A 12176-nucleotide genomic window follows, 5' to 3' on the forward strand; every position below is an offset into this window, starting at 1 on the left:
CCTGCTCTTTATCTGTTTCCGTGTTTTTAAGAGTTTGTATTTGTTCCAGAGAGATGAGTGGAGGAAGATAAAGAGAAAAAAGGGAAAGGAAGAGAGAGATTAAATCAAGTGTCCCCATTGCGGTTTGCTCCTTAAATGTCTGCATTATCCAGTTTTTGTTCACAGCCTGTGTCATTGAATTGATCTTAAATCTTTCCCATGGGAATCATGGGAACTCTGAAGAGTTCACAGTTCAGGAGAGGTTCAATAGATCTTTCATCAACTGTTGTATGTATTCCTCATGGCAGTTCAGATTAAATTTGCTTATTTCTTTGTAAAAGTACCAAAAATGCTGGTTGCCTTTAATTGTGTTACTAATAAAATACTCCAATGACTTAAGCAGAAATGTAATAAAGATGATTGCGGGAAGCCATTCAGTTGGGTTGGATGGCATGAGTGTGTGATGAACACTGCCCCAAAGTTAGCAAGGCTACGAGGAGTTTCCGGCTGTGTGGCAAGGCCCGGCAGAACGTCTCTGGTCTCCTCCTTGCTGCCTCACCCCATTCCATGGACACTCAATCACCTCTCTGATGTTTCATAGAATTCTCCTGAGGGTGTTGTTGTTTTTCTGCTAATGTGAAGTGATTCCTATAATTGGTATAACACCTCAAACTGATCAATCATGCTATGATAAAAACATCTTTAGCAACGTTAAGGGATGACACACAGTTAAAAGCATACAATAGTACAATTCAGCCCAGCATGTCTCCAGACATCCTGTATGTGTCCACCTTTTTCCTGAAGCTTGCTCTAATATAAGCGATGTTTTCCTTAAGAAATGTTGATAATATGTTGGAACAGATGGCAATCATGGAGGCAACAAGAGCTGGTTTTTCATGTGCCTCGAACTGTCACCACACATGAAATGACACATTTTGGTTTCTCACCATGGAAAGCAGAAAGTATATGGAGTATCTTCTAAAGGGAGACAAATGTGACCCCCCCCCAAAAAAAATGACTTAAAACTTCTACCTTATATTGGTACTTATATTTAGGAAAAGAAAACAGTTTATAAAGGTAAAAAGAAGTTTCTTGTAAAGTCCCTCTGTTTGTCGATGGGCTGAGTTCCTTGATCCCTTTCACTACCGTTTAACAAAAGAATAAAAAACAATTGAATCAACACTAGGTGAAGGTGATGGTAATTAATGCACAATTGATGATAAGATTTAATAATCTATGATATGCCTTTATAAATTTCTGTCATTTATGAGCTTTCCTTTTAATTCTGTACTCTTGGTATTTTAAGCAATATTAGTTTATGTTTAGTGAAAATTGATTTTGGATATAAGCAAACCACTTGTCACTATGTAACTGCATGTGCTGCCAACCTTGGAGTTCCTGGCTTCAGCCAGGTCACCACAGGTTTGAATGAATAATAGCTCGCTAAAAACATTTCCTCTGAAGTAAAAATGATAATACTGTTTTTTAGGATTAATGTTGTAATAATTATCTTATAATGAAGTAAAATGAAACAATTGGATATTGTGCAAAAACTTGAGATGATTTGTGTATAAATAAAGAAGGCAACTTTTCTGAGTTGTCCATTATGAGCATCATGCCATAGTGCCCATGCCTCCTTATCTCCGCCGTTCCATACATCCTTTGCAAGCTCTCAAGTCAGCTGGAGCTGGTCTCCAGTAGATGATAAAAGGGAAAATAGAGTTCATGAAAGAGTTGTTGTGAATGAGATGAAGTTGATTGGATACGAAAGCTTCCTTGTTCCTGAGTTTAATGGGCTACCAGTGTTTATTAAAATGCATAAATACTTTATTATTTATTATCAAGATAAAACTGTAATATTAAACTAATGTATCTTACCAGTCGCCTTTATAATAATCATAATTAATTTTGGTTATTATTAAACAAATATGCACACAAATACACCACTTTATGTTTTTATTTAAGTATTTGTTTAATATTTGGGTTAAAGTAAAAATTACTGGAAGGATTGAATAAAGTAGTGCTTAACAATTATTCATTTTCACTGTGCATGGAAGAGTCAAAAATAAATCTAACAGTGTGAGATCCTATATGGGCTCAGGTTCATATCCCAGCAGCCCTGCTTCCCAACCAGCTCCCTGCTTGTGGTCTGAGAAAGCAGTCAAGGACAGCAGCCTGCACTCGCTTGGGAGACCTGGAAGAAGCTCCTGGCTCCTGGCTTCGGATCAGCTCAGCTTCGGGCAACTGTGGCCACATGAGTACTGAATCAGTGAAGGGAAGATCTTCCTCTCTGTCTCTCCTCTTTGTATATCTGATTTTCAAATAAAAATAAATAAATCTTAAAAAATTAAATAATTTCCACTGGGGCTAGTATAATCCATGAGACCTAATGTTGCAATCAGTGCCTACCTTCTATATTTCAGTAAGGGAAAGCAAACATGAATTCCATAGACAATTCAGAGTCATTTGCATCACTAAGGGAAGCCTGTGTAAGATTAAGTCTGCTTTAAAATGAGATGACAAAGAGACGTCGTGGTTGGAGGGCAAGGGAAACTGTTGAAATTTAATGTAGCCTCGTGTTTTTATTTTCAAATTTCCATGTCATTAAATAGCTTTATTGTTTAAAGCAGGTTGAATGCAAGTTTTTGTTTGTTTTGTTTTTCATTACTCACAAACTAACCTAGCCTATTGGTATATTTGCCCCTTGCTGGATCTCAACGTTTCATAAAATAAGCAAAATATACTGAGGAATTTTCTAAAATCACTATGTAAGTGGCTTTTGATATCACTCTGTCCCAGGGAGATTTTACAAAACAGGACATAATGACAAGGAAACTCATGTTCAACGTAGGAGTTGCTTGAAAGGTTAACGTTTTGTCATACACCATATTGAGTGTCAGGTCCCATGGGCTATATCCTTCTTGAAATGGATTTGTCAGTTGCTGAATGAATGGTTTATGAAATGTGAATGATACAGGAAGATAAGTATCTCTGAGAATTCAACAGATGTCTTAAGAAAGCCACCATTTAAACAGAGAATCTCAGACTTGCTGTTTAGGGAAATAAACGAGCAAGCAAAATGCTTACTACCTATAATATCATGACAAAGACACGACAAAGGTGGGCTGTGTGGAATGGCAGGTTAAGCCACTGCTTAGAATGCCCTTCTGTTATCACAGTGTCTGAGAAGGAGTCTCAGGTTCACTCATCATGTAGCTTCTTGTTTTTCTAAAATAGACACATGCCAAACAATATAGTTATTTATTTTGGAAGCTGACAACAATGACTTGGCATAGGTAACAATTGTTCTCTAAATGTTACTGGCATTAAATATATTAAGGATTTCATTTCAAAATTGAATACACTTGGCAACTGTCCTGAAAGACAACTCAACCTACACTCTAATCAGTCTGGCCATTATCTGTTCACGAGATCAAATAGCACATGATATACATATGAAAAGCACATACACAAACTTTATGCAAAAATTATTTTGTAGTTGAAGTTAACATTTTTTAGTCTATAGTTAAAATCAAGTCTAAATTTCTAACAGTAAACTCTGAGTGGTGAGTTCTGTGTGCAAAGTGGATATTGGTCATGCAGACCAGTCATGCATGTGAAGGAGTTTGTCATGAGATCCGATGCATACTTGGTTCCCTGTGGAGGAGCTCTGGCAGATTTGAGAGCATGAATTGATGTTTTAAAACATACCATTTCAACATAATTTAAATGAAAGCACACTTTATAATTGTTTACTTGTCCTTGCTGGTTCATTGAAGGGTCTTCCACATCCAGGGGCATGTGGGACAGAACCCGGCAGCTGAGAGTTGAAAGCTGGTCTCCTGGGCATGTAGTGGACACTTAACCACGGGACTCCTTACCTGCTGCCTCTCCGGCCGTCCATCACCGCGCGTCCAGAAGCAAGCACGCAACCAGCACTCAGTTCCAGAGACTGTGAAATTCCTTGATGTTGACTGTTTCCCACAACACATATCAGGGCTCCTCCAGGAAAGCTGGAAGACTGATTCTGGAGTTTCAGGAATCCATTCCATCTGAACATGTGTTAATCACTAGTTGGCCACGAGGCAAACAGCTAGCAGACATGTAAGTGCTTGTATATATGGTAAGATTTTATGAAATCAGACAATGGAAGCTCACTGAACAAATACCATCCAGAGTAAAAGCAACAAACAAGTGAACCAGGGAATATGATTTCCTATATTTTCTTACCTGATGCCCCCTCCATTTTTCCCCATACCCATTTCCTTCTAAATAAGGATGTGAATGTGTTGATTCCATTCCCTTTCCTAATTTTTCATGTTGATTTTTTTCCCCTGTGGTCCAATGTTTTCATCTAACTCAGAAGTAATATCTTCATTTATTTGCTTGGGAAAGAATATAGTTCACCAAATGTAACATGTAATGTGTAAATATTAAATATATACTGAGACATCTATCTCTAATTTAGGGAATTCAATGAAATCTAAGTCAGTCCATTAAAACCAGACCTCTTGTCTGATTCTATTTTCTTAGATTTACTAGATCTATCACCTGTTAAGGAAATTCACTTGCAAGATCAATCTTATTAGAAACCTGGAATCAAGATTCTTCCATCCATTGACATATAAGATTCGTACTACTATTTCAAATAGAAATCCTTAAGAAGAAAAGTTTCTTTTCAAATGACTCTAAGAAAAAGAAAAAAGTAGCTTCTTCATGAAACTGTCCGGGTGTTTCATATCCATTTCTCAAGTAAAATAAATGAAAGGTAGTTTTATGTCTGATCAATACATGTGGGCCTTCAGAGTTCGCACTGACTGCCTAATTAAAATGATGAAGTGATCGCTACTTAGACGGCAGTTAAAGAGAGAAGATGATATACTTCAAACACTAAATTGTATTTCTATGTGCCATAAATGCAAAATGACTCGCAAAGTGACCTCTTTGATACTTCTTTAGGACTTGGAATTTAAATGTACTATAATTTAAGAGGCATTAAAAAAGTGCGTGTTATGAGGATGAGTATATGCTATTTGCTTCTTTACGTGTGTGTTTTAATTATTTTCAGATTATGCTTACATGTTAATTTACCATTATTGTTTTTAAAGAAAATAACATTTCAAGATGCATTTCAAGACCCAATATTTCCAAAATCCATTTATTTATTTGAAAGGCAGAATTACAGTGAGAAAGCAATAAATAAAGTAAAATGAGAGACCTTCCATCCAATGGCTCGCTTTTCAGATGACTACAAATTGCAAGTTTCTTCATCGTCCATGTGGGTTCTAGGAGCCCAGACACTAGGACCATCTCCTGGTATGTTCCTCCATTATCATGTGCCTGGGGGCAGAAGCGAAGCAACGTTCATATAGGATGCTGGCATGGCAGAGTGCAGCTTAATCCACAAGGCCACAATGCCAGTCCCATTCACAGCAATATTTTATAAAAATAAATAATTCTAAAAATACATCAAATTTCAAAATATTCTACCTTTTGATAATTGCTGTCCATTAAAGGAGATAAAGTTTCTTAAATCAAACTGTAAGGAAAAAAATTGCAACATTTGGATATGTTATATGAATCATCTCAATTATCATGGTTAAATCTGAATTATCTTAAGTTCTCTAATGATAGAATTTAGAGTGTTTAGCCAACTTCTTAATTGGGTGGAATACTTTCATAGTTATTCATTGAGATTTTTGAGTTGCTACTTTATTCTGAATATCATCTTCTAACAAATAAATAGTCAATAAATATTTTTCTCTCATTCTATCAGAAGTCTCTATTTTTTTTCTTTGCTTTTTATTAACTTTTGGGTTTGATGTAATCCTATTTTCTAGTTTTATTTTTGTTGCCTGTGCTTTTGGGGATTTATCCAAAAGTCATCACTTACACTCACATCTTGGAATATTTCCTTATGTTTTATTTTAGCAATTCCATGGCTTCCTGTCCTACATGTTAGAGTATTCCATTTTTGTTTTGTTAATATACAAAACAAGCAAATCACTTCATCTTCCACGTGGGTTCTAGGAGTTGTATTGGAAGTAAAACTTCCTTCAACCTTAGCATGCTTAAATGTTAACAAATAGTTTCTTAGGAGGCTAAGACACAGAATTTGTATCTTCTAATTTGCTCTCCAAATGGTGATAAATACCAAGTTAGGCCAAGAACTGAAGCCAGTAGCCAGGAATTCAACAGTCTTGCAGAGATAACAAGGACACAGCTGTTCGGACCAATCTAAGGTGCCCCCCATGTCTACGTTGGGAGGTAGCTGAAAGCTAGACCCAGAGTTAGAACACAGACCCACTTACTGCAGTCTGGACCATAAGCATCTGCAATGGTGCCATCACCACTAGGGCTTGACCTTACTCTTGGCATTTTGGATTGGTCACTAATCACCCATTAACATTTTCTTATGTATCAGACAAATGTGTCTCAACATGAAGTCTATTATTTATAACCAATGATGCAAAAGCTCTAGCTTCTTAGTTTCATCAAACATTTACATTTACAAGCAAATGTTTTAAAATTCATTAAAATATTTGGTTACATCTAAATATGACCTTACAATAAATTACATAAAACATAGTTCTAATAAATCATATATATGTAAATGAAATGCACTCAAATATAAACTGATAATAGTAATGTCTATTCCACATGCATTTTATAAACTAGGAAGAAGTTTGAAGGAAAAACACAGTAATTTCAGGTCAGCTTGTTCAGAATAATCTTTTTGCTTTTTGCCAAGAATCTCAGAAAATATGGAGGAAATAATTCTTTTATATGGGCAACAGGAAACCACTTTTGTTTAGTAAAACAAGCCAGTCCCAGAAAGACACTTTTGTTTTCCCTGAACAGTAGTAAGTAGCTCAGAAAACCACAAAATATAAAGAATATGCACGAGGTTGACACCTTGAGATTTGATTACTGCTTACAGCCTGCGCCTTGAGGAATAGTAGGTCTTTTTCCTCTGCTTGCTATCGCTTGAAATCTTTACCCAATGGAATGTGAAGCCTGTAATGGAATAACACAATAAAAGCATGGCATTGTAAAAAATTTAAGCAAATACAAAATTATACGGATGAGAGGGGAACAAGCAGGGGATGGAGCATAGTATGGGACGTTATCATTGTACTCCTTCCTCTGTGGTGTGAAATAACACGAAATTTGTACATTTTATAGAAACATGTGTTTTTAAAGAATTTTTCTATAAAGTTTCAGAAGACTAAGACGTGAAAGTCACTCACCCCTAAAAATCGTAAAGATGGCAGATGTGAGAGCAGCAATTTCTCCCCCAAAACTCAGAGATCTGAAGTGGGGAGGAAAGCTGTGGCATCCAGGGGTTTCACAAACCTGGAAGGAAGATAACGATCCGTAAAAAGAATGCCCTCCACTCATGCAAGCAACTTTCCATTTCCTTCAAAAGATGAAAAATTAGGCAAATATAGAACCAGCCACAGGAAATGAAATCAATGAATGCTTGTGGCCTGCACCAACGAGCATTGCTAGATACAAGAAACAAGCATATTTAAGAATAAAGATCTTACATTATCATTGCATTTTGTCTCACACTTGTAACAGTGTTAGTAATTATTTTGCAATAGGACTGACATAAAACCTGTAGAAAATCTAAATAAAAGATGGATTATTGGGGCCAGCAAAATGGCTCAATTGGTAATCCTAACTTGTGTGGGCACCGGTTCATATCGTGGCAGATCCATCCATCTTACTCCTTGTGTCCTGGAAAACCAATGTAGCATGGCCCAAAGCCTTGAGACCTTTAACCTGCATGGGATTGTGAAGATGTGGCTAATTGGGCCTAATGCTGTAGCCTAGCAGCTAAAGTCCTTGTCTTGCATGCACCAGGATGCCAAATCGTTGCTGGTTCTAATCCCTTCAGCCCCTTTTCCCATCCAGCTCCCTGCTTGTGGCTTAGGAAAGAAGTCAAGGATGGCCCAAAGCTTTGGGACCCTGCACCCATATGGGACACCTGAAAGAGGCTTCAGGCTCCTGGCTTTGGATCAGCGCAACTGCGGCTATTGTGGCCACTTTGAGAGTGAATCAACAAACGGAAGATTTTCCTCTCTGTATATCTTCCTTTCCGTGTATCTGATTTTCCAATGAAAAGAAATCCTTAAAAAGAAAAAAATGTAGGTAATTACTATATCCAAGAATTGAGTATTCAATGAGACAATGTATAATTATATAATTTAATTAGAATTTCTGAGTTTTGAAAGTTATTAATTAAAATCAAAACCGAAAATACAATTTAACCACACATGAAAAAGTAACTATTAAATTTGAAAATTCATCAGGAGAAAAGACCCATATTAAAATGTAAAGAGGCAGAAGTTTGGAAATTAGAGAAAAGTATATAACAAATGTAGAAATCACAGCTACAAGCGTACCCTGAACGTGTTTCAGCTGATACGTAGGGTTGATGTTTAAAACCGCAGCTCTGAAAGTGTGAGGACAGGAGGAGCCATCCTATGGAATTAATACTGAATCTGCATGTCATCGCTTACCCTGTTCTGCCATAGATGTGCAATTCCTATAATTTAAGCACTTTTCTATTTAAAAATTCTATTTTTGTCAAAAGAAAGAGAAAGAACAAAATTTATTTGAAGGTCAGAGTTATAGTGACAGACAGAAAAAGAGAAATCTTCCATGTATCAATTCTCTCTGCAAATGATTGTACCAGCCTGGGTGGAGCCAAGCAGCAGCCAGTAACCAGGACCTTCATTGAGGTTTCCTGGAGGAGCTACGGGTAAGCATGTACCTGGGCCATCTTTTGCTGCCTGTCTGAGGCCATCATTAGGAGCTGCCTGGGAAGCTGACCGGGATAGGAACCCAGCCAGCATAGGAACCCAGACCTACATTAAATTCCCACATCTCACGTGGCAAATTTTACACCAACTGCTAAATGCTGGCCCCTAAATGATGTCTAATGTTAAGTATGTTTTCTTTTTAAACAAAATACCCAAATCTTTCCATTAAGTTTCATTCATATTCATTTTGATGGTTTATTATCCCCCATTCCCTAATCTCATTCTCTGTCATGGATACACACACACACACACACACACACACACACAAACACATGGACACACAGGAACACATCTCTACAACTGTGTGCAAAACACGCTCTTGCATTTAGCATGTGGGCTGCAGTGGTCAATTATTATGACTCTCACCCCCACAACTTCTCCCTGACATGTAAACCATTCAGAATCCAATTCAACCCTACAACTCAGGGCAATGATAGAAATAAAAGCTGATGTTGAATATTTGGTACTATAAATTAAAAACCCTCACTGAACCACTGGCACACAGGATATTTGCTCAGTACTTTCCAATCATAGAGAAAAGAGGAAATTCTCTGTTTTAAAAGTATCTTTATTGTAATTATTATTTTCCTTGATACAATTTTCTAGGTGTAGGGATTCCTTTCCTTTCTACCTCCACCCTTTCTCCTCCTGCCATTCCCCCAGTGATATCACAGTAGTATATCCTGCCAGCAGCAGTTACAAACGATCTACTATTTTATGGCATCATGGCATTATATAGCTGTAGCCAAAAGTAGAAAACCATATTTCCAGGGTAGATATTTGCGCAGGTATAAACAGGGGGTTAATGTTCTTCCTCACTTTTGTTTGCTTATTGTCCCAACTACAAGAATATGTCATAATTAGAGAAAATGTATGTGTTCACAAATTTTATCTCCATATAATCACTTACTTATAAAATTAAAGAAGCATTTCAACTGCATTTACAGGCATTCCATTAAGGATTCTTAAATTCTAAGATAATTAGAAAATCTAATTGCTAGACTGATTCTCTGATTCTCACACCTTAGCCTTGTGTGTCCTAGACAATGCCACTTTGAGCTGGATGTACATGTCTTCATTTGTGATGGAGGAACAATCTGTCCAATTCTAAGATTGTATGACTTGGAGCCAAGTTTGTGCTGCTCAGCTAGTTGGTGTTCTGCTCCATACACACTTGTAACTTGTGTATTTGCTCAGTTGTAATGGACTATTTCAACAATTTAGTCCATTAATTATAAAAAGGAGTTGGACTACAGAAATGAAAACAATATGTATTACCCTTTGGATCAGTGCTTAGATTGCATAAAACTATTTACATTGATGATGGTAAAAAGTGCATATAGCATACTAACTCTGGGAAAGCTGAGTTTACAATAATCAGAATTTTGTTTTGTAATCTGACAACAGCTACTGTGTTGAGCAATCCTACTGTTTTTTGTCAAAACGGAGTATATGAATGTGCCTGACTATTACTGAAACGAACAGTTTAGGTTCCTACTGAAGCCCAGGACGAGGAAGAGGGGAGTGAGACAGGTGCCTCCAGTGCAAAACATCTGGGACATCAACGCTCATTCATAGAAAGAAATATTATTTTGATGTATATTTTTTAAATCCAAAATAATGTGATTTACTTAGAATGCAAATATTCTTGTGTTTCATAAATTTGCACTGAATGTATGTTTTCACAGCAAGCCATATGAAAGCCTGAAAAGGAAACATTGTGAGGAATAACTTACGTAAAGACCCAGTACACCAACGCAGGAAAGCTTTGTCGGAAAAGAAGCGCAAAAAATGAATACTCAATGTAATAAAACATGTTCCTTATAATTATCTTTAAGATGATTGTGGTAACACCTTTAATAAATCTTCACAGCACCCAAAAATCAAATCAAATTACAAACACAAAATATTAAAAATAAAAGTGGAAACCAACCACTAAACTTGATCTATGTACCACCAAGCAAAATATGGAGATGTCATACCCACACTTCAGAGAGACATACTATTATTGGGAAAATATTGAGCTATAATTGGCATCAGAGAATTCAAGGTGGAGTAAGAAATATAGAAAGAATGATGATGGGGGAGAACACTTTCATAATAAGACCAAAGCCTAAATGTCGAATAAAAGCAATATTAAAAATGAAGAAATAGCACATCCATTTTAGATATGTGATTTAGGAAGGAAGAGCTGGGACATTAGCGGAAAGGAAGGTCATTGAGAAAACATTAGAGTTATTGCTATGGAGATAAGCGATCCTATTCAATACTCCAGAAAGGGAACTTATCTGCTTGGTCTTAACAATTCCATATTTTTCAAATAAATGATTTGAGCTGAACAATATAGAATGCTGAATGCCATGTGTTTTATACTCAATTTCTCTGTCAGCTGTGGATTATGAATTATCTGCTAAGCATTCTCCAAAGGCATCCACAGAGAAATCTGCCACGTTTATAAATGTTAGAATGAGAGGATATTTCTACCATCCAGTTGAAAAGGCAGAAAGGCAACAGGGCAGGAAGCAAAAGGATCAAATAGTATGGAGTGAGAAATGAATAGCACTTCCTATCTGCAAAACAATGTAATAAACTTTCAAGACACAACCACAGGAATCACTGGTAATGATCTGAAGGATTTCTAACACTGATTTAGTCAAATGATGATAATAGTTAAAAGGAGGAAGAGAGTCTAAAAGAGTCTTCATGAGTCACTGTACATTCCAGAAGAAAAGGAAATCAAATGTTTCAAATGCAAGTACCTGTGAAGTCTTGTCATGTTGAATCACAGTACAGTGGAAAAAGAAAACAAGTAATTAAACTTAGCAGACAAAGCCTTATTTAACGGTAGCAACATTCACCAATTCTTGTGATTTTTAGTGTTATCTGAGCATCAACAACATGGTAATAATGGCCTATACTCTAGGGAATTTTCTAAGAATTTTACTGTTATTAAAAGGAACCATGAGCTCAATTTCTTGTAAGTAATTAGCAGGTGTTGTGCTAATGTGTAAGAATTAATTTATTTCATACACAAAATTAGAAAAGTGATGTTGTAATTTCCCTTTTCCCTGTATGGAAATTGCTGTTTAGTTGGTTTACAAGATTTATTCCAAACTATGTGTTCAGTAAATATAGGAGCGATGTTATATTCATAGTTATAAAGATCATATGTTGTTTAGATGATTTCTGTTAGGTGATTTCGATATCCATGCCTTTGAATTTGTATTATCTAACCTAGCTTTTATTAACTAATCTTTAATCAAATTATTTTTAACATTTATTGAGTTGAAACAGTTGTTTCCCAAATGCCTGCAACAGCCATGGCCTGGCCAGTGCAAAGGGAGGGGCCAAATCCTCCTGCAGTTC

Source organism: Ochotona curzoniae, unplaced genomic scaffold, assembly GCF_017591425.1.
Source record: "Ochotona curzoniae isolate NIBS_2020 unplaced genomic scaffold, NIBS_Ocur_1.0 contig_2754, whole genome shotgun sequence".
Lineage (NCBI taxonomy): Eukaryota > Metazoa > Chordata > Mammalia > Lagomorpha > Ochotonidae > Ochotona > Ochotona curzoniae.